Here is a 12,199-nt window from a genome sequence, read left to right as displayed (position 1 = left end):
ATTTTATGTTTGTGTGAAAATGTAACGATTTTTCGCAAAATAATTTATCAAACTCAAAAATGAATAAAAACAATCTTGTGAACTGCTGTAGAATTAAGCGAGTGAATACCCTGGTTAAATTACTAATATAGGGATAGTGATTTTTGACGATTTCGTGGACGGCGTAAAATTCGTGAAATTTATCAATTTTCTAAAATATGAGGGTACCAACCTAATAAATATTTCATCCAAAAGACTATTTATTTAAATTTTATTAGTTTTCAATTAAAAAGCTTGAATATATATGTATGTCAAGTTGATATGAACCATTTAAAGAAATGTTCAGATTTTTTATTTTTTTTAGAAACTAAATAAATTTGGTAATATTTTCAATTGATGTATTAAAAATTATACTGCTATTTTATTTTAAAGGTATAGTTTTGAAAGAAATTAAAAGAATTAAGTTTTGTTTTATTCAAAATAAAATTAAGAATTTTTTATTCTATCTTTGGAATCACATTTTAAAAACATTTTTTTGGCCTGTTTATGTTAACGATATTTGTTTATTTCGGTGGATAATTCCCGTGAAAGTAAAAAAAATACAACTTTTCTGTTTACTTTAAAATAAAAAAAAAGCGATTTTGTTAACTTTTTTTTTTTTTTTGCAAATTGATTTTAAATTTAGTTTTTGAAAAGTGAGCTAATTTTGACTGGACAAGATTGTTAAATCTTGCTTTGATATGAAATTCAATAAAATGTAAAATGATATAACAGATGCAAATTAGCGAAAATAAACTAAAGTCGAATATTAAAAGAGCAGTTCAATTAATGAGAATACGCGTGCCCTACGCGTATTTCAAAATAAATATAGAGCCAATCCATAAACCAGGAGGTTTATTTTTTTTTAAATTTGGAGATTTTTTTTGTGTCGCATTTAAATTTAGTGAAGATTTTTCTAGTTCATTGAAGAATAATATTTAATGAAGCATAAAAAGTAGTTTCTGTGTTATTTAAACAATTATTTAAACAATTTTCAAGTTCCGCGAATTTTGCGTGAAATTTGGTGTTTTGAAATTGAGGTCCCCGTGAAATTTGTAATTTTCGAGCGTGAAAAATCACTAAGCCTAATAATTATCAAAAAAACTCTTCATAAACGATCATGTTACATCTACCGAGGACGTGAGGACGCGCATTCGGTTGAAATCGATCCCGCGGGCTGTTGGATTCTTGGTCGAATGAAAAATGGTAACAGGGTGGCACCACTTTGAAAAACACTCAAAATTATATTTGCCGATAGGTTAAGAGTTTATCAAATGCAGATATGGTAATGCTTCGGTTATAATCTAATCTAAATTTACCATGGCGTTGTCGTGCTATCTTGTCGCATGTTCGTTACAAAGAGCGCGTTTTAATGTTTGACGTTGAATAAACAAAAACAAGAGCACGGAATTTGAACAAAAACAAACACGTTTTATTTGGTAGACCATTCTGTACATTCTCCCGATGTTTGGTTAGTTTGGTTGCCGAAGTCCTGAGTTATAATTACAAATCTAGACTTTTTTTAAAGGTCCTGTAAACTATTGTGTTTCATATGTTTATTAGGATGGCTAGAGATGGTCGATTTTTCAGAATATGTTTTTCAAAGTTGTATGGGAATTAGTATGGAAGTACCTTTTTTGCCTTCCTCACGTTACTGAGGAAAGGCTATAAAATCACTCGAAAAATGAACTTCTCAATTAGACCTCCAAGACCCACCTTCATGTATACCTATCGACTCAGAATCAAATTCTGAGCAAATGTCTGTGTGTGTGGTGGGATGTTGATCAAAAAATTGTCACTCGGTTATCTCGACATTGGCTGAACCGATTTTGTCCGTTTTAGCGTCATTCGATCCGTCTTGAGGTCCCATAAGTCGCTATTAAAAATTATGCAGTTTGGTTAAGTACTTCAAAAGTTATGCTAAAAAAACGAATTTAACAAAAGTCCGGAAGATTGTAAAAAGGGTGGTTTTTGTAAGAAAACCTGCCATGCTAGGGTAGAGGACCCAGAAATCGCCCACTTTATAGTGGCAATCTAGGAAATTTGATGAGAATTTGATGACAATTTATGGTTTTCGGTTCTATTTGTTGTAGAACGTTGATAAACTATTTGATTTTAAGTTTCCACAAGGTTTTTATCTTTTACATATTCATTTTTGATAAAATTTTGCATTTTAATAAAGTGCTCTGAAGAGCCTATTTTCGCCCCCCTAAATCCAATTTTCGCACACCCTTGGAACCAGTTTTCGCCCACGACAAAAATCAAGAAATCAAATGAAATTATGACACAAAGCTAAGCAAATATGGTCTCATATTGATACACAACATGTTCCCGAAGCTAAATTTCATTGATGTGCACAAAATGTACATATTATAAATTGCGGTTCAAAAAATCCCAGGAGTTTTTTTTTAGATATCCTACTTATTTTGAGATTCTCTGTCTATTATTACTAAAACCAAAACATGTTCTCACTCACACTTAAAAAATTTGACTGAATCAAAATTTGTGATAGAACTCATGTGTCCCTGTTTACCCAAGGGGCACACAGTTACAATTAGCTCCATGTTGTTGTTGATTTTGTTAGGGGAGCTTTAACCCATTTGCTCCTGAATTTACTCAATGTAAAACATCGAGTACCTCTTAATAAAAATATTAAAGCACATGTGTAACTACTTCTCTGCCTGTGTGGAACAATCGGACCGCGCACTGGACTCACAATCCAGAGGTCGCCGGTTCGAATCCCGGGGCGGACGCAAAAAAATTCTAAGTGTAAATATAGGTATTCGGTGCCCTCTCCCCGTGCCCATACCTTCACACTTAGGAGACCCGGGAGGCGGAGTCTTGTCGCAAAAAGAACGATACACGCCTGTGGATCCGTTGACGAAACCGCAAGGTTTAAGAGGGCCACATTATAAGGTGTTACGTCGATTCCGTAACTACTTCTCCATCCTCTGCTTAATTTGTTCTCCTATGTACCAGTAAACTTTTACAACATTTGAACCAAAACTCCTTATGAATGAAAGTTATTTAAATAATTATTTAACCTTAAAAAATAATCTAGAATGTTCCAAATATATTTTCAAGCACACTTCGCTGCGATTAGAAAAGTTTTTATGGCAAACGAAAACTGGTTCCAGATAAAATCTTAAAACACCATACTAGATTTCGCTCTGGTCGAAAATTGGATCGAATGTTTTTTCATGACCCCAGAAATCGCCCATTTTATTTTATTGAAATAACCTTTGGTAAACGTTTAAAACAGGTAAATCACTAAATTTCCATGAAATTCAGACATACAGTGAACTAATGAATTATTCATTCACATTATTTTCGAACAAAATGAGTTGTTTTCCCTCATTAACATTATTACCCGCTGTAGTCTAAATTGACAAAAATATGGCGGCTGCAGTAAGGCTTTTTTTGAAAAGCTTATAAAAACTTAAAAAACAATAGAAATTCATTGGGAAAGTTTCAATTAGTACTAGAAATGAATGAATATGTAAACCTGCATAATAAATTCAACCAAAAAACGGTATGAGTTTGCTAAATACAGATTAAATTCAGTAGGTGGGCGAAAACTGGAGCAGGGCGAAAACTGGGTCCCCTACCCTATACATTTTTAGAAAGGTATTTAAAAGACCTTTCCAACGCGTCCAAAACATTGAAGATCTGACAAATCTATCAAAAGTTATAAGCACTTAAGTGTTATTTATACGCTTTTTGGAGGCCGGATCCCAGATATGTTGATGAAAACGTTGTCCGGATCTCTCATGCGACATATCGTTGGATAGGTATTTAAAAGACCTTTCCAACGCGTCCAAAACATTGAAGATCTGACAAATCTATCAAAAGTTATAAGCACTTAAGTGTTATTTATACGCTTTTTGGAGGCCGGATCTCAGATATGTTGATGAAAACGTTGTCCGGATCTCTCATGCGACATATCGTTGGATAGGTATTCAAAAGACCTTTCTAACGCGTCCAAAACATTGAAGATCTGACATCCCTATCAGAAGTTATAAGCACTTAAGTGATATTTACGCACTTTTTGCATTTTGGATAGCACCCTTTAAATGTGAGGAAGGCACCAACCACCTAACGTTTGGATTAAGTAACGTTTTTACATTTTAATTTTTATCATTTTTATTTCCCACGAAATTTTTCAAACCAACACAATAGCGTTATAATTGAGAAAATCCCCTATATTTTTCCCAAAGAAAGTATTGTGCTATCTTGCTCCTGTAAAAAGATATAGCGTGCTCAAAACTGGTCTAAAACGTGTTTTTTGCTCGGAAATCCCGTTTTAGACCAGTTTTGAGCACGCTGTATCTTTTGACAGAAGCAAGATAGCACAATACTTTCATCGAGAAAGTTTTAGTGAATTTTCTATTGAATTGGTTTGAAAACTTTAGTGGAAAATAAAAATGATAAAAATCAAAATGTAAAAAGAGGGTTTTTCCATACTAATTGCCATACAAAATTTTAATGCATTGCGCAAACTGTGGACGCATCCAATCGCTCCCAATTTTAGTGAGTTGTTTTGAGGCCCAAAAGGCATAAAAAACTATGTTTTGCTTTAATTTGATGTTTTTTTTTTTAAATTTTCCATATATTCGACGAGCCAGTCTAATGTTTATATGAAATATAAAAAAAAAACTCTAGAAATGTTTACGGTAGTTGAGCTCGTTCCTGTGTTAATCGCGTTTTGACCTGAAATCCCTTTGGCCAATTGTCGCACTTACATTAATTTTCAGGCACGACAAGATTGAAACTTCTTTCATATGAAGAGTGACAAAAATGCACGGAGCCTTTTTGTTTTTTTTGAATATCTTAGGATTGAAATCGAATCTTGGGATTTGTAAAGGTCAAAAGGTGAGGCTGCACAATATGGCGTTCTAAACTCAATTTGGCCCAAAATGCACGTGTGTTAAGATAACACGACAACGACAATTTGCAGTACGGCATATTGCATTGCATACATTGAAACATAATAATCATTTCAGTGGCCAGGCTTACTGTGTTGAGTTAACTGCAAGTAAAATTCGTTGGAGTGTATTGAGTTGGAGTGCAAATCGTGGCTTTCATTTCAAAAGGGTAGGCTTTTTAACAAATAGTGCATCCTTCTGACACCTTATGTAAACTGTCATTTGATCGAAAGGATGACTCTTTAATTGTAAAGCTTATGTGCCCTTTTAAAATGTAAAAGATTTTATTAGAAACATAGGTGTTGGAATAAGACAAGTTTCCACCATTATCACTAATATGAGATATCAAAGAATCTTGAAAAGCAAAGAATTTTTAACATCACTGTTCAGTTTCCACCATGATCAAATTCTTCAACCGCAGAAGTTTCCTCGTATTACTCTCGCGGCAACAGATGATGGATAGAAAGAAAGATTATCAACTCAGCGTTCTCCTCTCCTTGAACACGCAGAATGAAAGAAAATACCAGAAAAAAGCCACATTTTTTCTTGGCTTTTTCTCCTCCTCTGATGGCCCGGATCTTCCACGACAGCACTGCAGGTCGGGTCGTAACGAATTTCTTGTCTTGCGCTTTCGTTTGCTCGTCGTGGTCCGTCCGCGGTCTTTAGCCATGGCAGATTCTTCTGACCTGGTCTGCCGCTCTCCCGCCTTGACGTGACCCGCAAAGGGTGGGGTACCTCTGCGCGCGAAGATCCGGACGCAGTATGTCGCGTGTTCATCGTGTATAGCCTCTTCTGAGGTTGTCCGAGGGTATGACGCACCTCGGATTGGTATTTCATCAAGGTCTGTCAGTTTGGAGCGTCGGTCGCGGGTTCGTGCGGTGCGCCATGTCTTAGGGGGGCATCTCTTGCAAGAGTTTAGCGTCAACCTTCTTGGGGGAGGGGAGGGGGAAGCCGTGGTAGTGCATTTTGTGACAGGGAGAGGGGTATCGACAAGCGTGTTGAAAATAATATCGGACACCAGCGGGGCAAAAAAAAAAAGGAAATTAAACTGACAGTGAAATGGGAGATTTCATCACCCAGAAAACAACGGCGCATGGGCGCATTGACGTCATTTGGATTTGGCTTATGGAGGTGACCAATTTGGGATTCCACTGTAGTTTGGCTATTTGTTTTGGTTCGTTTAGATTATAATTTAATTGACGGATCGAGAGAGCACCAGCGAAGCGTACGCGCGCGGCCAACTGGTTTTGCGTGCCATGTGCGCGAAAGTTTGCGATCGAAACACGATACGTATGTTTTATTGACCAATTTTGCGTAAATTTATCCTTTGGTTGTTTTTTATATCTCATCTGTATTTAAAAAGTATTGGAATCGGGTCTCGTGGCGCAGGGGTAGCGGCTTCGGCTGCCGATCCCGATGATGCTATGAGACGCGGGTTCGATTCCCGCCTTATCCACTGAGCTTCTATCGGATGGTGAAGTAAAACGTCGGTCCCGGTTTCTCCTGTCTCGTCAGAGGCGCTGGAGCAGAAATCCAACGTTAGAGGAAGGCCATGCCCCGGGGGGCGTAGTGCCAATAGTTTCGTTTTTTTGGAATCGACAAACATTTGCAAAAAAAAATTTTTTAAAATAAATATAAAAAAAATAAAATTTGGCTTGCAAGCTATTTAAAGAGGATTCCATCAAATAAAAGCATTTTTTTTCTAAGAAGTAAAAATTACAAAGAAGTAAAGACAATGTCGATTCCTGAAACCTTGAATTGATTTTTGTATAGGAAACCCCAATTGAATAACATTCAACTTCTGCAGATTTTGACCAAATATCACCGAATTTAAATTTAGGAAGTGTCAACAAAGTTGATTTCAAAAAGGTGTTTGTGTTGTGTGTGGTGTGCAATTAAACAAACATTCGAAAATCAGTCAATTTATTTTTATACTTTCTTAGGGATCTTTCGTCAACCATACGGCCTTTAAATTGCAAATTCAACAATATTTTTGAGTTCAGATTAAAATTTTGTGTAATTTAAAGCCTATTTTAAGCTACCTATTGTTTACCTGTTACACTCTCAAACAACTCATCCTTTGTTCTCAAAGTTATAGAGCAAGCAAAAAACTGAAAGCTTCGAAAAACTGGTTGAGAGAGAATGATCTATATTGCATTGACATTGCAAGATAATTAAAAACACCTTTAGTGAAAATTAGTCGAGCAAATCGGGGACATTCACCAAAATTCAAAAGCAATTCATTTTCTCAGATCACCCAAAACCCAACCTCCCAAACATGCTTGACCCACATGATCGATTTCGCTACGCCGAAGCCATAAAAATGTGCGTATCCACGGAATGTGTTCCAAGCCAAAACCGCCCTGGCAACTTCGGGTGGTGGATGCTCAATTCGCGGCCTATATCTCGCCAGAAATGCCGCCCCGGCCATCATTTTCTCGCTGCCATTACAATAATTCTTGCCCGGGTACCCGTGATGTGTGGAATGCGAAGCATCTGGGCCGATGATCTCTCCACCCCTCCTTTGCCTGGTGGTGCAGCAGCACTAACATTTGGTGCATTTCACGGTTTATTTATTTCAACTCTGCTCGATATGGATACAGTGCCATCATCCAGTGTTGCTGCCACCACCCGCAACTCCCGAACAGCTCTCCCACAGCTCGGTGGGACGATGCTGCCGGTCAGGGATGGGAAATCACCGCGATTCGTGGCGTAGATTTTTGTGAGGACCATTGCGAGTTCCGGGCCTTCTTACCCCAACCTTTCGATGGCTTAGCGATGCTATTCGCGATGTAACGTAACATTCCCATGCCTGCCAGCTCGCGATGCGTTCCAAGCGCATTCCTGCAGCGAACGATGCCTTCCATCGCTCTTGCTGTGCTGCATCCTTCTCCTCCCGTGCATCAGAAGAGGCAACGCACATTCCAGCATACTTTTTTTTTGTCTGTTCATAACGTCATGATTCGAATTCCCGGACGCTTCGAAACCCGGACACCTCATCTTGTTTTATTAATAATTTGGATATAAGTTCGCATTATGAATGTCAAAACTGTGTTATTTGATGAATTCTAACATCAACTTTCATTTCAAGTTTGTTTGAACGCTGTAGTTAATGTCAAAACAATTAAATTAAATTAAATTACAAGATTACCAAAAATGCGAAACATTTCACGTGAAATATTTCATAAGCGTCCGAAGCACCGGAAAGGCAAAGCAGAAATTTATGTTTTGATTTCCTTAAATTCTAGCAAATTTTTATATAAAATATCGATTATTTTGATGTTAACAGCTTATTTGAGACCTAAAGAATGCCATTCACTAACATTTCAGTCCAAAATTGTGTGATTCATTAGCAAAAACGAGTGTCCGGAATTCGAAGCAAAAGTGTCCGGATTTCGAATCAGCTTTTATCAGTGTCCGGGATTCGAAGCACAACAAGTCATTTTAATTTTCAAATTCTGATGAAAAATTGCTATAAAAGACATATTTTGCATGCATTCTCTTAATACTGACTGTTAATGCTACATTCTGATGATATTTCTTCATTTACAACTTATTACATGATTTTTTGTCAGCTGTAACGAAAATGATATGCTACTAAGTGTCCGGATTTCGAATCATGACGTTATTCATGACAGGATCCGAAAGAGCCGTTCTTTACCTCCGCGACGAATCGTTGAAGAGTTCCCGATGTGGTGTAGCTCATTGACTCGTACTAAGAATTTTATCGCCGCATCAATTCCGTAGAATACGACACGCATTGCGCCTCTCCGGAACCAGCTCGGGCTCAACGACATCGCCCCACATGTCATTCGGCGGCGTTGTTGGTGGCGGGATGTTCTCGATAATTGAAATACGGAGAGGAGTAGCTACTCGTCGGTTGATGTTTAGGGCATCTCTAGAAGACCCTGGAGCCAGCGTTACACTTCCCGAGCATGGGTAAATAACAAGGGAAATGCGTAATAATACCTTTCTCTGGTATCAATACCATATTTTGGTATTCCTGGACCCTTTAAAATTTGTCTTAAGGATTATGTAAGAGTAACATTTGGTATCATACCAATTTAAGGTATTATTTTGATAATGCAAAATTGCAGAATTTGTCAATGGTCGCATACCACATTTTAGTATTCTTTTGGTATTACAGTATTTTATCAAATTCCTCTGAAACTATGGGAAAATTTTGACCAATTTTGACAAAATAATTGATTTTGCGCTAAAATGATGTTTCAAAGCGAATTTAATTGAAAACCGGAAATTTCCAACTTGATTTTAATCATTTTTGATATTCCCCCTAAAGAAATGACTTGAAATTGTGGAAAAGGCAGGGTGCCACATTTTGGTATTATTTTGGTATTGAAAGGTTACATAAAATTCCTCTGAAACTATGGGAAATTCTTTTGATAAATTTTGACGAGATAAATAATTTTGCGCTAAAATGACTTGCAACCCAAAAATGTTAAAGCTGATTTTCAAAAATGTTTGCTACGCCCGCTAAGATTTTTTTAAATCGTTTAAATTTCTCTAAGTTGGGATTACCAAATACTTTGAATAACGTGAAAATCGACAGATTATTGAATTTTGGTGAATTTCACTCCAGGTTTATTTTAATAACCCTTATTGTTCAATCTTGTTATTTTTCAGAATCTTCAAGAACTTCAAGCACAGGCCGTTCATCAATGACAAATGCATTCGATGTGGTCACTAAGAACAACATGGAATCTTCAGGTGAGTAGATTTGGCTGTTGCATATGGATCAGCTATGAGACGCGGGTTCGATTCCCGCCTTATCCACTGAGCTTCTATCGGATGGTGAAGTAAAACGTCGGTCCCGGTTTCTCCTGTCTCGTCAGAGGCGCTGGAGCAGAAATCCCACGTTAGAGGAAGGCCATGCCCCGGGGGGTGTAGTGCCAATAGTTTCGTTTTCATATGGATCATTTCTGTTTTTTTCACTAACTGGAACTGCTGTACAAAAAATGGTATGAAATTACCAAATTTTGATATTACTTGTTAGAGATGGGCAAAAAAAGAGCGAACCGCTCAAAGAGCCGGTTCACTGAAAAGAGCGAACGAACCGTGGCTCACAAAAAAAGAACTGCGGTTCTTTTTTAAACTCCGGTTTTGTGAAAGAACCGTTTCAATATGGCATGATTTTTGTTATAAATATAATTTATTGTATTTCCGAAAAATGTAACATTAAATTTGTTTTTGAGAATTGAAAATGCAATTTCAAAAATGTCAATGCTTATAAAAATTAATCCCAAAAGTATACGATTTTCTAAACAAAATTAAATAAACTTTTCAGTGTGCAACTGATAGTTCATTAAAGTAAAAAACGTTCAAATTTTAATGAAAATAGAAATCTTATCCACTGAAAACAAATTAAAAAGCATTTCGGTTTAAAAAAAGTTTATCAATACTTCGATATTTTGAAAACTAATGAACCTAATGGGGATGTGCAAAATGCATTTTTAAACTCTTTTTTCATTAAAATGTCTTGCTATTATCTTTTTTGCGACTTTGGCCAGAGTTGAGGGACATAAACTTCAAAAAATATTTGGTATGGAAAAATTTATAAAAGTCCAATGTGAAATAAGCATAAGCATAAGCATAAGCATAGGTGCCCACCCGCAGTTGCTACTCCGTTATTGACCAGGACCTCCAGAAGTTACATCCACGAGCCGTGGAAGATAAGTGGGAGCTATCTTTCCTCGCTTCGCAACTTCTCAAAGGCCCCTATCATGCTGATCAATACCGGCGCCGGACACGACCAGTGGTAGGGTCACGGGGAAGTGGATGGGAATGTTAGTCCGATACTTGAGTGATAGAGAACGCCCAATCGACTGCATCTCCGACAAAGTATCACATGAGTTTTGAGGGGGTTAGTAGATGGGTATGAGGTCAGGATTCACGAGTGGCAGTGATGTGACCATGAGCATTTTGTTTATCGGTTGAAAATTTTAAATCTTAGGCAGCCGGCTGCGGAAAGATAGATAATTGATCATTTAAAAAGTTTTTTTTTATCGAACGCGTGCCAGCCGAGCAGTGGTGCTATGGGCTGGACTTATCAGTATATTTTTACAATTTAGATAACGCGAGCAAATTTCAAAAATAGTAAATAAATGACGTTTGTCATAAAATCGATCGATGCCAGTTGGAATAAATTTTTACGATCATTTACGATGAAAATTATCGCGAAAAGAACAGGACTGCGCGTCCCCTGAAGCACTGCACTTATGATGTCCAATAAGTTATAATAACCAATCACCCCATGCACACAAACAGCGACATAAAAGAAATGAAAATGAGCATGCAAAAACAAGACAGCGCGTTCGCGTGGTCAGCGCACTCTTATAAAAGTCCAATGTGAAATAACTTATAAAATCACACGATTCTTGAAAAAAACCGTATTCATTTAAATTTTGAAAAAAGAGCGAAAGAGCCGGTTCAAAGAGCGGCTCGTTTTTAAGAGCGAACGAAAATGAGCGGCTCCTAAAAAAGAGCGGTTTTGCCCACCTCTATTACTTGTGCTAATACCAGCAACCAAAATGTGCTCTTGGTTGCCCATTAATAGATGGTAAAATACCGTGAAATCATACCAAAATCATGTATGTGGAAGACCATAGGAATACCAAAATCTGATTTTCCAAGGGCGCTGGAATACCTAAAAATAAAACCATGGCAATACCAAGTTTTGGTATTCAAGCAATGTTCAAAAATCCAGAAGACCTCAACTTGGTATTGAAATGGTTTTATTTTGAGGTATTATTTTACCCTTGGAATAACATGGTATGGTATTGCTGTGTCCTTCCACAGACAAGACTTTGGCATGATTTTATGGCATTTTACCATCTATTACTGGGCAATCAAGGGCACATTTAGGTCCCTGTTATTTGCCCAAGTAATACCGAAATTTGGTATTCCCGGTTTGCTCGGGTTAGGGGGTGCATTCCTGGCAGTCTAGCAAAGCTTTCAATGACTCTTCTTTTGACCTCCACAGACCCACAGTCACTCTTCATAAAAATCAGATCTGATCGTGTACTCTTGACACACCCTGCAAGTGCGAAATTTGGCTAAAGGGAATTTAGTAAGAGGACGTTTTGTCACACGTGCACGCCCGACTACTGTGAACAAATTTAATTATAGCTCTGGACTCTGGCAACCAAATTCAACCAAACTTCGTGGCAATGCACAGAACGGTCAGCAAAAAAAAGTTTGTTTGTTATTGTTTACATTGCGTGCTTTAGTTCGAAGAA

General features: G+C 37.3%; 1 protein-coding gene across 1 annotated transcript in view; it reads right to left on the bottom strand.

The window, feature by feature from the left end:
• LOC120415703 (protein expanded) overlaps nucleotides 1–12,199 on the bottom strand; it is an 88,782-nt gene that overhangs the window by 21,730 nt on the left and 54,853 nt on the right. The window lies entirely within an intron of this gene.

Source organism: Culex pipiens, chromosome 2, assembly GCF_016801865.2.
Source record: "Culex pipiens pallens isolate TS chromosome 2, TS_CPP_V2, whole genome shotgun sequence".
Taxonomy (NCBI): domain Eukaryota; kingdom Metazoa; phylum Arthropoda; class Insecta; order Diptera; family Culicidae; genus Culex; species Culex pipiens.
Note: the sequence above shows the minus strand (reverse complement) of the source record. Positions and strands in the feature narration are given on the sequence as shown.